At 35.8% G+C, this 16,381-nt stretch overlaps 1 protein-coding gene across 3 annotated transcripts in view; it reads right to left on the bottom strand.

Annotated features, from left to right (window-relative positions):
- LOC131431823 (transient receptor potential-gamma protein) overlaps window positions 1-16,381 on the bottom strand; it is a 399,703-nt gene that overhangs the window by 136,443 nt on the left and 246,879 nt on the right. For all 3 annotated transcript variants that reach the window (XM_058597720.1, XM_058597721.1, XM_058597723.1), the window contains exon 4: window positions 13,607-13,652. The gene's annotated coding sequence lies outside the window, so the exon portion shown is untranslated. The remainder of the gene's footprint in view (window positions 1-13,606; window positions 13,653-16,381) is intronic.

Genomic DNA, 16,381 nt, shown 5'->3' with positions numbered 1-16,381 from the left:
AAATATGCAGTCGGCGCAAAAATCTATCTGTATCATATCGGTATCAATATCATAAGTAAGTAGAGAAGGTTAGCGAAAAAAAAGGTCCCACGACAACCTTTTCTCATGTCTATTCAAGCTAAAAACCAAAAATCGGTACTTATCTGTGTGATCCGTGAATTATCGGTATTTTGGGAGAACATATCTGTATTGTGATGTAGAGGTCATAAATCTGTATAAATACCGAAAAATCGGTATACCTGGCAACGTTGGTACCAGGAAACAGTTTTTTTTTATTATGATTACATGGCTACTTTGATGGAAAACTGCTGTTGTTGAACAGCTTGTCAATTGGCATAGTCGAAAAGTCAAGGAAAATGCTGGCAGGGTTGTGCTTTACTGACAATTATATCATGTTATTTCGGGAAAACATGTTTTAATGTGACGTTTATGAATATGAAATAACGCAAAAGTAAAACATGTTATTTCGCTTAAAATATGAAATCGGGGTTATGACATGTTTTAACTCATAGTGTGAACATATTATTACTTCAGTTTTGATTTTGTGTTTCAGAATTTAAACACTTAATCGAACTGCATGAAAAAACACGAGTGAATCAAGTCTCTTAAAAAGAAACTCTAAGTTGAATTCTTGCAAAAAAAAATCGTCTTATTCATAATATTTAGGTGCATCAGTACAGCTTGTGTTGTTATATCTATGAAACAAATTAATCAAAGTGGTTGGACAAAATATTTTTCTGATTTTCGTTAGATGGTGTTCCAAATTCACAATCGAATTAAACGCCAGCTCTCGGAATATTATTCTAGCAACAACGATCACATCAAATATGTAAGAATACATTCGAACAAAATGTAACATTGATGTTTGTCAAATGAAAAGTGTATGTTACGATGTCAATTTTCGGTTCAGTATCTTTATTTTTATGTTTTGTTGGTACAACAACACGATTATTAAATAAATATGCTTCAGGATCAAGTAAACGTTTCCAGTAGATCTTGCTTTCCAATGTCTGCTTTTTGCTTTACCATTAATCTATTAATCTATCACATCACTTGAGGCAGAAGGTTCAAAGTGATATCCGGGTAGAAAATTAGAGTTACGAGCTTTGAAAGAAATGCATTCTTCCAGTAACTCATTTTCGAACCATGATTAATTTTCGTGGGAGAAGAGTTATTGCTCATAATTTCATGATAAGTTAAAATGATTGGTTTCATGATTTTCTAAACATAACAGCAGTAACGGATTTCTTTCCGCGCAGATAAACTGAAAAAGTCTCTGAAAGAGCGTTCCAAGCGTTCATACGCTGAAATACTAGAAAAAGCTACACCAACGACCAATACCAATCTCTTTACTTGCTTGTCAGCTCACGAATGTTAGCCTGACGATCCCCAAGAAGGTACATCTTCTACTGTGGCTAGAAGTTTTAGGAAGCGAAAAAATATTACGTCCAACAAACTTCCCTGTAAAGGTCCGAAGATATCACCTCAGGGACCATCAAATACAACATCTAAACTTAGTGCTCCAAAAAAATCAAAACAAATTGCTCCAGGTCTAGGAAATCTTAGATCCGACAAGGAGTATCCAGCACTTCCTGGAACATCGAAACCCCTCAGTGTTCCACGAAATCAGTCAGAGAATCAGACCAGTGGGTTTATAAAATTTTCCGACATCGTGGATTGGATCCATGTCTGATCCCTTTAAAAGCATTGTGATAGCTGTTATACCCACAGTTGAATCATTTTTGAAGCAGTTGACTGCAAAATGGTCCCTCCTTTCAGCGATCATATCCTTCAATGGCTAAATCATTGAAAGAGATTTGATCACTGTTCTACAGTGGAATTGCAGAAGTATCATTCCTTAAATAGATTCTTGTAAATCTATATATATATATATATATATATATATATATATATATATATATATATATATATATATATATATATATATATATATATATATATATATATATATATATATATATATATATATATATATATATATATATATATATATATATATATATATATATATATATATATATATATATATATATATATATATATATATATATATATATATATATATATATATATATATATATATATATATATATATATATATATATATATATATATATATATATATATATATATATATATATATATATATATATATATATATATATATATATATATATATATATATATATTTGTATTTGTGTATTTACTATCCTTCATGAAAAATTTAGCATGAAAAAGGTTTTTCCTAGTCCGTAACAGGTCTATTATGTTTCTTCAGGAATGGTCGCAGTCGCTTTTCCAGGTACTCCTGAACGTAGATCTCTTGGTTGATGGTTCCCGTTGTGATGAGAATACCGCTTTTTAAACCACACGTGCAAATGGCCTGCCAGACGAGGTATTTTTTCGGAAACTTCGATAGTTTGATAGTTTTGAACATTTCGAACACCTTTCCTTTTTCTGAATCTCAAAAAAAAAACTCCTGTCCCGGAAGCTGCTTGAAATTCGCTTTCACATAAATTTCGTCGTCCATTACGACACAGTCGAGCTTTGTGAGCACATTCGTATACAACTTTCGGGGCGGCTGCTTTACCGATGTGTTTTGTTTATTATCTCGATTTGTCACCTTCACTTTCTTAAAAGTCGATAACCCGGCTCGTTTTTTGGTCCGCTGCACAGCAGTATCGGAGACTTTGATCTTACCAGCGACGTCCCAGATGGAGAGGTTAGGATTCCACTTATATTGCGTCACTACCTTCTTCGCCGTCGCTGCCACGTCCGGATTACGATTGCCGCCGCTTCCAAGCTTCCTGGCAGTCGACAGACGCTCCCCAAACACTTTTAAAATGTTTTTTTTAATTCAATAATAAAATATATTTTTAGGCACACTGCTTAAGCTCTAAGATGCCAGTACCCCTTTCTAGTCTTAATTAACGACTAACTTAAAACTAGAATAATATCCTTAGATTATGTCGTCTTTTCTAAAATCTTTCAGCTGGCGATCGGCAGTGGTCGGTGAATTGAATATTGAATGAATCTTCCAGATGGCGTTGTTAAATATCTATGGCCGCTTCCTTCGGTTCGTGTGGGTCCGCGGGAAACACCCCCAGGCTACGAAGGCCCGACAGGTGGCCCGCATGCTGTTCATCGACTGGAGCGGTCTTCCGTGGGCGGTGATGGTGATGTTACAAAAGAGAATGAAAAAAAGTAAATATTGTGGCAAGTGAGGTAAAGAGGGGGTATGGAAACAAAATGTCTGAAAACGATAGAGATCTAATTATCTGGTGAAGAGACGGGGAGAGGGGGAACGAAAAGTTAGTGACAAAAAAGGTCTAGTTAGTTCCAATGTTAGGAGGATGTTAGAACCATTTTTAGATTTCGGAATACTTGTACTCTGCTTGTACTTCATGATTTATGGTTTTTCTTGTTTCTTTCTGGCAAGCAAAACAGGTAATGTTGGAGTGCAGAACCGTGTTTTCGTATTTTCCGCCATGTTTAAATTATGGCAAATGATTATTAGAAAATTTAAGTTAATGGGGTCAGCAAGTGCACTGAGAGGGTTGTATGCAAGACACGACCGATCACGATTAATTTAAAAATGAAATAATTCTAAGGTACCCATAATAAATACAAAAATAAAGATGATGATGGATGCACTAAAAGTCACAAATTACAAACTTGCTCTATTTTTAGTGTTACAGTTTTGGCGAATGATCAAAATGACAATTAGATTCTTTCAGAACAATTGATTCTACTCTATTTTGATGCCTTCAACAAATTTTAACATTTGAAATGTTTTGGAAAATATCCTATAAATGAAGGTCAACTATGATGATTCCAAAGTTACTTAAAAGATCAATTTTGGATACGAACAACCTCAAGATATAAATCTGGACAAATGAAACGATTTTATATCATAATAAAAGTGCAAAAATCAAATCAAACAGTTCTAGATTTGCACTAAACTGAGGATATTTCCCTTCGATTTGCGAGCAAGAAATCCTAATACAGGGTCCGGCACTCGAAGTGTAACCAACTTCTGACCTTCGAGCCTGGCGTCAAGGTAAATGCGACATATTATCGGGAAAGTATTCTGGAGGTTGCTTTGAAGCCGTGGGCAGACAAACATTTCGGTGGCAGACCATGGACGTTTCAGCAGGACTCGGCACCGTCTCACAAAGCTCGAGTGAACCAAGAATGGCTGAAAAACAACGTTTCGAACTTCATCACGTCCACACAATGGCTCTCGAATTCACCAGATGCGAATCCAATGGATTATTCTCTTTGGGCCATTTTGGAGAGCAAAGTCCGAACTAAAAGATACACCAGTCTCGAGGCGCTGAAAAAAGATATTGTCCGCGAGTGGGCCAAAATACACCAGCAAGTCACATTCGGGCAGCTTGCGATTCATTTTTTGACCGTCTCAAGACCATAGTCAAGGCAAAAGGTGGTCATATCGAGCAAAAGTGAATTGATTCTGAATTTTGTATTATTTTTACACATTTTGTACTTTGAATTAAGTAAAAGTAATTTTCCAAACTGAATTTATGGCCTTTTTAATTGGTTACACTTCGAGTGCCGGACCCTGTAGTTCTTTAGAAAACTTTTAGCGCCATTAGAACGGCTGATTTTATGTAATGCTCTCCACCGTCGCTTTTTCACCAATGCAAATGACTGGCAGCTGTGACGTAATCGCTCTTGTCGGAAGCGAAACTAGTTTTGCAAACGACACAAAATACATCTGCTCGCAGTGTCGATAGAATCCAAACTGATCCAATTTTTGTTGAGAGGCTTGTTTTTACCTGATTTCGTTTGTAGCTTTTTCACTAATGGGCGGTCCCAACGGCTATAAAAATAGCCGCATACAGAATTTTAATGTCGATTATCTCATTTCGGATTTGCATAATTTATTGAAAGAAACTATCAATATGCTGTAGGGATTCGTTTCTAGCATTCAGAAGGACCAAATTGAGGAACTCACTACGATATTCACCACTTTTCGGAACATTTTTCTCGAACGATTTGTTGTACAGCAGCAGCTATTTTCTTCTCTTCCTCAGAACGCGTTCTGATTGGCTGGTGTTGACATGGGTCAAATGAAACAGGTTTTTCAATAGTGTACTATTAAAATACTTCAATGCTTTTGCTATACACGTTTAAGTTGAAAAATTTCGATTCTATTGGTAGTTAGATTATATAAATCCTTTCACAGATCACTGAGCTATGAGCTTTAAAAATACGAGAAAAGCGAACGCGCCTTATGGATTATCCCCTATGATACTCGTTTATACCAAACATTTCAGAAAAGTTTAATTTTGAATTATTTGAGATTATGTCACAAAACTGAAAATTGTGATCATATTTTCGATGGCGTGTAGCAAAAATTATGTTGATTCGTTAAATACAACAAGAGATATTCACGTTCAAAAACTTATCACTCTCTCAGAGAGTAAATTTTAAAAAGGCGTCCCATAGTAAAGTAAGTCGTATTCACGACAAAATGTGAATGTCGAAATTTGCTTATAATATTATGTGACATCTAATGGTTCTATATTTGTGAGTCTGTGTAACTCATTTGTACTAAACCAGGGAGGACGTTTCGAAATCATATTCAAAATTTTATTCTGAATCCTTTGAAGCGTTTTCTTCCTGGTGGAACAACAACTTGATTAAATTGGTACTGCATGAAGCATGGCTGGTCTGAATTTTTTTTATAAATTATCAATTTGTTTTTAGACACAGTATAAAATTTCTGTTAATAAGAGGATATAAACATTCAATATATTTATTACACTTTGCTTGGATTCCTTCAATGTGATCCTTGAAAGTGAGTTTTTTGTTATACGTTAAACCTAAGTATTTAACTTGATCAGACCATGTCAATTCCAAGTCATTCAATTTGAAAAGGTGATTATTGTTTGGTTTAAGAAAAGAAGCTCTTGGCTTATGAGGAAAAATAATTAATTGCGTTTTTGCTGCATTTGGTTTAATTTTCCATTTTGACAGATAATCACTGAAAATATTAAAACTTCTTTGTAGGCGACTGCAGATCACTCTTAGATTTCTACCTGTGGCTAACAGACTTGTGTCGTCACAGAATAGCGATTTCTGACAACCAACGGGTAGATTTGGAAGATCAGAAGTGAAAATATTATACAAGATTGGAGCTAGGCTCGAACCCTGCGGAACACCGGCTCGTACGGGTAGCAATTCAGATTTACAATTCTGATAGCTAACCTGAAGAGTACGATCAATTAAATAATTTTGAATCATTTTGATCAAATACATAGGAAACTGGAAATCAGACATTTTTGCTATTAAACCTTTGTGCCAAACACTGTCGAATGCTTTTTCTATGTCTAGAAGAGCAACTCCAGAAGATTTATTTGCTTTTATCATGTTCGTTACTCTGACAAGTTGATGAGTAGTTGAATGTTCATGACGAAACCCAAACTGCTCGGGTAAAAAAATTGAATTCTCATTTATATGAGACATCATTCTCAACAAGATAATTTTTTCAAAAAGTTTACTGATAGAAGAAAGTAAGCTAATTGGTCGATAACTTGAAGTTTCTGCTGGATTTTTATCAGGTTTGAGGATAGGAACTACTTTAGCGTTTTTCTATCTTTTTGGAAAGAAAGCTAATGAAAAACACTTGTTGAAAATTTTAACCAGGAGTCTCAAGGCAACATCGGGAAGATTTTTAATAAGAATATTAAAGATTCCATCATTACCAGGAGCCTTCATTTAAGTTTCCAAATGATTAACTTAATTTCATCAAAATTCATCTCAATAATGTCATCTTGTAATAGCACTTGAGTTGAAATATGATCATATTTCAGTGAGACTTCATTTTCAATAGGACTCACAACGTTCAAATTAAAATTGTGGACACTCTCGAACTGCTGAGCAAGTTTTTGAGCTTTTCCGCTATTTGTAAGAAGTATTTGATTTTCTTCCTTGAGAGCAGGAATTGGTTCCTGAGGTTTCTTAAGAACCTTAGAAAGTTTCCAGAAAGGTTTAGAATAAGGTTTAATATGGTCAACTTCTTTAGCGAAATTTTCATTTCGCAAAAGAGTAAATCTATGTTTAATTTCTTTTTGTAAATCCTTAACTATGTTTTTCATAGCAGGATCACGAGAACGTTGATATTGTCGTCGACGAACATTCTTCAACCGAATAAGCAGTTGAAGATTGTCATCGATGATAGGAGAATTTAATTTAGTTTGAGCTTTGGGAACTGAAAGATTTCTAGTTTCGATAATGTAATGATTCAAATTATCAATTGCAGTGTCGATGTCCGCAGAATTTTCTAAAATAGTTTCATGATCCACATGATTTTCAATGTGAGATCTGTAATCCAACCAATTAGCTCTATGATAGTTGAATATAGAACTAATTGGATTAATTATAGCTTCGTTGGAAAGTCTGAATGTTACAGGAAGATGATCTGAGTCTAAGTCAGCATGTGTAATCGGCTAGAACCAGATAAATTGTAGAGGGGTTTCTCACGAAAGAGAAACAAATCGGATTACTGGGATAAAGTGTTGTAAAGTAACCAGCTGAGAGTTGATTATGAAGTATTTTACCATTTCTGTTATTTTGCCTACAATTCTACTGGCCATGTTTAGCATTTTAGTCCCCTATTACGAAAAATTTCGATCGATATCTTGTAAGTTTTTGCAAATCGCCTTTAAAGAAATTTAATTGTTCGCCGGTGCATTGGAATGGCAAATATGCTCCAACGATGAAATTAATTCCATGAATGGTTTCAACTTCAATTCCCAAGCTTTCAATAACTTTAGTATTGAAAGAAGGTAAAATTCGATGTTTAATTTGCCGTTGGACAAAAATGGCAACTCCACCACCCACATTCCAGTAAACCTGTCAAATCGATGAACCACATAATGTGGATTGCTTTTCAATTTGACATTTGGTTTAAGAAAAGTTTCTGTCACAATGGCAATATGAATTTTGTGAACTTCGAGAAAATTATAAAATTCATCCTAACTCGATTTCAAAGATCGAACATTCGAATTTAAAATATTCAAATAACTATTCAACATCACTGTTAAATTTTAAATTCATTATAATATTATTTGCATATTGCCATCCGATTTGGAATGCTTCAAAAAGTGATGAAGTCGAATTCATTCGGATGATCATTTAAAAAAGTTGATCTTGTAGGTAGATCATTTTATTTTCCGTTACATCGCCTAAATCGGCATTGCAGGAATATTGGTAGGTAGACTGCCATTGAAATTGCCATTAGAAGAAAATGGTTTGGCCGATCTACCTATTAATAAAATGTTTTCGTTAGAAGATGAACTGGAAAGCGTTCCTGTGTTTTGATTATTTACATTAGAAGAATGAGGATGTAGTTGTTTACCTGCTACCAAAGCGTAACTGTCATTAAAAGAAGATGATGACGAGGTCGATCTACTTGTCAATAAATTGTTTTCGTTAGAAGCCGAATTGGAAGGCGTGCCTTTTTTTTGTTTTAAATTCGAAGCAATAAGTGCCTCAGAAGAATTAGGCGTGGCATTCGTAACGTTTTTTTTTATTTTCAGGTATGTTCTGTAAATTTAAGGTCGTTGATTTGACTTGTTGACTAAGCGAACGAGCGTTTAAAATTTTTTCCCTGACAGGACATTTCAAATAATTGGATTTATGATTACCTTCGCAATTTGAACATGGAAATTTATCAGTGGTTTCATTCATTGGACAAACGTCTTTCGAATGCGATTTAGCACAATTCAAACACCGTATATCCATATGACAATTTTTGGTTCCATGGCCGACGACGACATTGCGTTAAGTTTGCAATACGATTATGCCGTTTATAATGTTCCCAATGAATTTTAATGTGGGAAATGAAACGTACTTTTTCTAAAGTTTTCAAATTGTTTACATCACTTTGATTGAAGTGTATTAGGTAAAGTTCATGGGAAATTCCAGAGCGTGGTTTAGAAGTACCATTCGCTCTTTTTCTCATAAGTATTACTTGGGAAGGAGCAAAACCAAGCAATTCTTTGATTTCATTTTTAATTTCATCAACACTTTGATCATTTGATAAGCCTTTCAAGACAGCCTTGAAGGGTCTGTCTGATTTTATATCATATAAATCAAATTTATGAAGTTTCTCGGACAAATATCGAATGAGACGTTCGTAATCTTCCAATCCATCAACCAAGACTCGACATTCTTCTCTTCGTCCGATTTGAAATGAGACTTTTACTTCCGGGAGAAAAGTAGAAAGCTCAGTACGGAATGCTTTGAAGTCGGAAATCATCACCGTCACTGGTGGCATAGATTGTTGTTTCTTCTCAGAACGACAAGCGTCCATTTTGGGTATTTTGGAAGAATTTTCTTCTATGTCGCCACAATCGGATTTAGGAAGAATCTCGTAAATATTGTTAGACGGCATAGAATCAACGGAAGGAAAGTCCGTCCGTTGTCTTTTATTTTTACATTCAGATTCTATAAGATCGTGAATGTTATTAGAAAAATGTTGAATAACGGATTGTGATTTATTCCGTATTGAATTATTTTTAGTCCTAGGCTTGTTGCCTTTCCGGTTGGACGCAGGCATTTTTGAAATGAATGAAATTTTAAATTAAATTAACTAGGCTAAATTAGTCTTCGATTAGACTCCTAGCTGGCCTTAAAAAAGGCTGATTAATTTCTTAGTCACTATAATATCACTCTTTGTATAGCCTTGAGAAAGGAAGACTAATTGTTAGTCTTTAAAAAGACTGTTAGTGATTCAGGTAGCCTTGAAAAAGACTGAAGCCTTGAATCAATGAAACTCTAGGTAGCCAGAAAAAAATTCCAGGAGCCAAGAGCTATGCGCGTGCGGTGCGAACGACTGTTCAACACTGACTGACGTGGTTACGTTAGTTCTACTGTTTAAATGATTATCTTTCAACGAGAACTTGAAACTTCGAATATATCTGTAAATTGTTTTAGCTGTAACTTCTTCATTTTTGAAAAGGCGCGGATGGGATAGCCATCAATCTGTAGGTTTGAATAAGAGCTTTAAAATAAAAATTATCAAAAAAAAATCGAAACCCTGATTTTTTCGAATTGAATTTTTTTGGTTCATTTTAAAATTATGATAAAAAAAATCAATTTTTTTTTAGTGTATATTTTTTTAGAGTGCTCGATCAATTCCCGACAACTTCTTCCTGAACGCCATTTTTGTACAATTAACGGTTTCCGAGTTACAAGTATTTGAAAAATGCAATTTTTGTGAAATGCAAAAATACATACGCCCTTTTTAAAATTCAGTCGTGAGTCGGATTGACCTCTCCATCGGTTCAAAACTTATGGTTTGCCATACTGAAGCCATGTGCAAAGTTTCATCCGAATCGGAGAAAGTCGAGTCTGATGATCTGCTAAACATTTCTGGAAAATTGCTCGCTACTAACAACAGAAATCACCGCCGTCATTCAGGATTAAAAACGACTTCAAACATCGGTTCCCTGCATCTATTCATAAAATATATTGCGGAAATATCCGAAAAATAAATGCAGACCGGAAGTCACAAGCTTGGGGTTTGGAAAGGTTTCAAACGTCGTTTTTTCGATAACTTCTTGTAAAATCGATTCCATAAATATTGTTTTCCAAGCATATTCTCATAGAATTTCGAGGAAACTCGAAGTCGCCATCCAGAATTTTTAAAAGACATTTTCAAGAAGATGTTTTTTTGACATTAAAAATGCCTTACTCTTCACTATACGGGACCGGGTGTCAATTAAAAGTTTCAAAAATAGCCGCGTGACTGTTTTTCGTCATAATTTTGAACGTTAATAACTCAGTCATTTGATGATGGATTGATATAATTTAAGAACCAATCGATTCGGAAACTTTTAACTTAAACATGTATGGCAACATCGTTTCAGTATTTCAATAGCATACTATTGAAAAAATGGTTAGAATTGACCTATGTTTTCCTCCACCAATCCCAGCTGACCAAATTGACGTCATTTTCTTGTTCGGAATAGGAGGCTTTGCGTCATGCATAAAACCACCGCATCATTCTGCTTCGAAGTTCGAAGAGGAATCTATAAATATATGCTGCAAATCATTTCTTGATTTCAGTTGATGCTTGACTGTGAATGAAACAAATGTGTAGCTCGTTCAATGAGGTGATGACTAGATTGTATATGCGTTCGTTTGTTGGATTGTCGCTTTAGCTAACTCTTCACTGTACTTAATGAAGGACCACGTCTTTCCTGACGTGTTGTTTTCGGCTTATTCTGGCCGATGCAGGTATGGTAATTTAGGGGTTAGGAAACGTAAAGAACAGTAAAAACAGTAAAAAACAGTAAAAGTGTTTTGCAAATAGCATTAACATTGTGTCTGCTTAGCGGTTCAAATTGAACTGTTTACGTTTGAAATAAGCAGTTCAATTTAAACTGCTCTGCACTGACGAGTCTAAGACGAAACGTAAAGAACAATGATAATTGGAGTTTTGAAGTTGAGAGAGCTAATTGTAAAACTTTCCAGCAAAAAATATAAAGTTACAAAAAACTTGGATTTTCGATGTTTTTTTATCAACCCTAACATGGAAATGGTCACGCTAAATACCAAATTGAAAAACCACCGGTCTAATATTTTTCAATTGAGACCGATCCTACCAAAGATTATGAATTGCTGAGAGGTTGTATATCTTTTGCTCATGGAATCTAATGGATACAAACACTAATTAAATTATTATTAAATCAATCTGCTTGGAAATCTCTGTCAGTTTGCCTCTTCCAGTTGCCCGATATTGTCCATGTTCTGAGCAGGGCTTGTATTGTGAATCCTCAAACGAACGAAGCAACAAAAAACATCTGCTGTGAACACTTTGCTTGACATAGCTGAATGAGAGACCTATATCAGAGAGAAACTGGATGTGTGAGAGTATATGCTACTGAGCAGACCAATTCCCCTTTGCCAAGTAAATTGTCTGTGCTCTCAGTCTCAGTTACCACAGGAACTAAGCAATCCATGACAATGTAATGTAATGAAGGGTTCACTCTCGTTAGTTTTGTACGAGAAAGAAGACCTTGCTTCACGGCGTGCTACAAGACGCGAAGCAAAGTCATATAGGCAATGTTTACGGTTTATTTTTAAAGTGTAGGTTTACAGAGATAATTTTTAACATAATGTTCGCATTCCAAGACCAAATTTGATCACATTTCAAACATACTTTAAACATTTTATAGCAGAAATTTTGCATTTGAGCCCATTTTCAAAACGATATATTTGTTTCTTGGCAGTTTACACTGTGTATATATCCTAGAAACACTAAAAGCAATGTTCTTCAAATTAATATTCATCGGAACTAAAAGTTATGAATCCAGTTTCCTCATAGGCATCTACAATATGAGAACCATTCATCAAATGCTAACCTCATGAAGCATAGGTCTCAGCAAGCGGGCATATTCATGAACTAATGAACGAACGAAGCAGCTCTCCTTGCTTGGGTTGCGCTGTGAATTCTACCTGACATACGAATGTGTGTGAATAGCACAGATGGTGAAACCCTTCTGTTCATATTCGTGTCTTCAATTTGCAAGCCCTGGTTCTGAGAGCTGTATAAAGTATTTTTTGGCGTAGAGGCATTACATCAACCTGGCTACGTTCAACAAATTTGTCCACTGTAAAATGTGAGTTGTGCGGATTTTGGCAATGCGCGAGCAAAACTTCAAACAGTAGACATGGAGAATTAGTAAGTAGTTTTTTCCATGATGAAATCAAATGCGTCAAACTAAAGTTGGTCTATCTTTAATCGAAACACCCTTCTTGATGAAATGATTTTTCAATTGACAAGACTAATAATTATAAAGCAACAATCAACGCTGATTGCAAATGGATTGAAGCAATGGCACTGCTTTGGTAGCTTTGTTCTTTGTTATAAATATCGGTTCGGGAAACCGGTGAGCGGAAACCAATGTCATCAATGGTTTTTCGACAAAGCACCTTCTATTAGCCTTTATAACTATTTTGTGGCTCGACTTCAACTGATCAGCCTGTAAGCTATCATATCATGCAACCAAAACCGGAACTGTCTTCCAGATACAATGCGATAGAAGACAATTGAACTTTTTATTCGAATCTAAGTTTTTTTTGTACGCACATATATACACATACGGATATACGCTAGTGCGGTTTTTTTTTTCGAATTGATTCAAGCTTTGGAAAGAACCTACAGGCTTTCATGATATCAGAAAAGAAGCAAAACATATCGCAGCAGAACGTCCGTCTCCCGTCGTTTTGGAAGCAATGTAGTCGTCCTTCGGTTGGTGGTGGTGGTGGTGATGGTGGCTGGATTCCGTGAACACAAACACACTCACGCATAGAATCTGCAGTTTTTTTTTTCGATCGAAATTCCATTCACTGAGGAAAAAAGCATAGACCGTATTTCTCATAAATTCATATCGTTGAAAGGTAGAAAAAAAGTCGGACTAATACGCATTGAATAATCGATTTTATATATGTTGATCCCCGAAAACGGCGAAGAAGAGTTGGATCTTCCTACCATCCCGCGTCATCCCTCGCTAAAATTAGCATATCCGTAACCCTGGTGTCAACTTACCTTCATCCGGTGCGTCATTATCATGATGGTTTTCCCATTCGGAGAACTGTGAAGGAAAGATAAGAGATAAAATATACTGGTGAGTGAATGAATGAAGGGAGTTCGAAGGGTATTATTGACATTAGCATACGTGAGCTACTGGCCCAGATGGATGGCACAGTTTATTATGCCCAATTGAAATTCCGGACCACTTGCCACACCTCAGAGATTGGTAGGTTTCACCTTACCGAAATCTTCAAAACGAATTTCTTTTCCGTTTATCTGGTGTCGTTTTTCGCTTGATATTTCTGGAACGAACGCAGGTTAGATTTTTAAAATAAACCGATTTGATAATGGATGATGGACTAAAAAATCACATTCGAAATTGATTCCAATATCAGTTCAATGGCGTAAAGTCCAGGTTCGAAACTGACTTCAAACAGAAATTAGATTCATAAGTATCACATTATCAAAAGTCAAATATTCGATATCGATTCCTTTCTTTTCAAAATTATCGAACACTTTGCAGATTGAATTCCGAAGCACAGTGAAAGCTGTTTTTCGAATCCAACTGATTTAGGCGAAGGAAAACGGCACATGAGCCGAGATTCAAATAAGCGCAACCAAGGATCGGTAATCATTAATTTTTGATTCCACACATCAAAGCACGACGCTCTTGCCGGTCGTTTTCTAAGGCTTCCGCATTGATCGGTTAGAAAACCAATGTATTCCAAGTAGAAACATTATTCATCCATCGCAAGCCACCTACCAATCAGTTGATTAGTGGTGAGTTAATGGTAAAATGATGAAGTGATGTGAGATGTTTCATAAGACGGTTGATTTTACGTTTTGTGAGATTGCGACTGGTTTCAAAGTAAAAATTTAATTTTAGTGAATTTTTCACAGTGACAGTAGAAATTATCACTTGGGAGTTTGTCATAACGTCTTGAATCTTTTCAAAATCAAAGTTACCCAATCGTTGCTTTGCTGTTAGTCTTCAGAAATCTTTGCAGAATTCGCATAAGTATCGGTTGACGATTATTTGTTGAAAAAAAAACCGGGTAGGTAATGTCAGAGTCATAACTGGAGGACTTGAATACGGTTGAAGCTGACAAGTCTTTTCCACAATTCCAAATATCGATAAGCGCAGGTGTACAAGTTGGTTTACTGTGTAGATTTTGCAAACTACCAATGCTTAAATGCAAAGTTGTAACAGTGCAAATATAAGACGAAGAGTAAAAAATTGCACGGTTGTGTAGGCGACAAGACCTCGTAGTCGGTGACATTAAAAATGCAATGTTCAAATTCATTCATAAGCTCATTTAAATTTGAAAAATTCACAACACAACAATCGTTTGTGGCCATCTAGGACTTCTAAGTTTAAGTGAAGAATTATTATGTCATTAATTTCAATAACCCACTTGTCAAACCCTTGTCTCGAATATACAAATTATTTAGCGATTTGGAGAAATATCCACAAACCGAAAACCATCATCTAGGATTATAAGAATATCTATATCTAACATTTCTTTAAAAACTCAGGAGAAATGGTTTATTATTATTCACTTATAACCTTTTAAGGGCTGTTACACACAATTAGAACAACAAGTGAAAACCTTTTTAGATAACATTTGTAGCCTTTAGAAAGGCTCATTTTATAGAGTGTTCCTCATCGTTGTCCAATGCAAACGACCAGTAGCTGGATGACGCAATCACTCTCAGTTGAAGCGAAATTGGCTCTGCGAACGTCCCGCAACAGAATTGCTTCCTGTGCGAATTGATTCAATACTAAAGCTAAAGCTTTCTTAATTTAGAAATGGAACAAACTTTTGCTCATATTGTGGCGCTCCTGGTGGACGGAATTGGAAGTTCTTGGCGCCCACGTGTCGGGAATTTTGTCAGCTTCACGTATGATTTTTGACATTCCACAAATCGATTGTACTTTGTAAACAATCAAAATGGAAGGCGGAAGAAGGGAAAAAATTGTGCGCAGTTATTTGGAAAATTCATTGTGGTCTGCATCTAGGCTAGCTAAACAGCTGAAATTGCCCAGAAATACTGTATGGCGCGTTATCAAACGGTATAAGGAAACATTGACGACGATTCGGAAGCCTCAAGCCAATCGTCGGAGTGGAACTGACGACCGGAAACTGCGTGGTAAGATTTCGAAGACGATTAAGAGGAATCCGGGAAGGAATCAAGTCGTATCGAGCTAGCAAGCAGCCAAATCGAACCATAAAACAGAAGTCAAAATTCGTGCTCGGAAACTATATGACCAGGTGCTGACCAAGTTCGACGGGTGTCTGCTGATGGACGATGAAACCTATGTCAAGGCTGACTTCGGGCAAATCCCAGGTCAAAAAGTACAGGTGTGTAATGTCAGAGACATAACTGGATGTCGTGAATACGAATAAAACTGATACTCTTTCTTTATACTTCCGGATATCAATTAGTTGATCGATTGTGTGAATTGTGCAAGTTTTGCCCTTTTACACTATTACAATTTGAAATGATACACCTAAACTACAGCAAAGATTAGTTACATTAAACATTCTGACACACAAATATTACGAAATAACCAGTGTAGTTCTTTATGATAAAATAATGGGGGTGACCTTTTAAGAAGGCGTTCGTGATGGAGAGTGACGAGTTGAGTTTAAATTCCGATCGATATCATTGACTTCCGATGGATACCGCTGACTTCCGTCTTCTACTTCCAGGATGACCTGTTGTCCGTGAATGCGAAACTAATATGTGTTCTGTTGGAGTCTCCTGCTTCTTTCGTTTGCGGTAACA

Source organism: Malaya genurostris, chromosome 2 (assembly GCF_030247185.1).
Source record: "Malaya genurostris strain Urasoe2022 chromosome 2, Malgen_1.1, whole genome shotgun sequence".
Taxonomy (NCBI): domain Eukaryota; kingdom Metazoa; phylum Arthropoda; class Insecta; order Diptera; family Culicidae; genus Malaya; species Malaya genurostris.
This window is presented reverse-complemented; position numbering and strand designations above follow the sequence as displayed.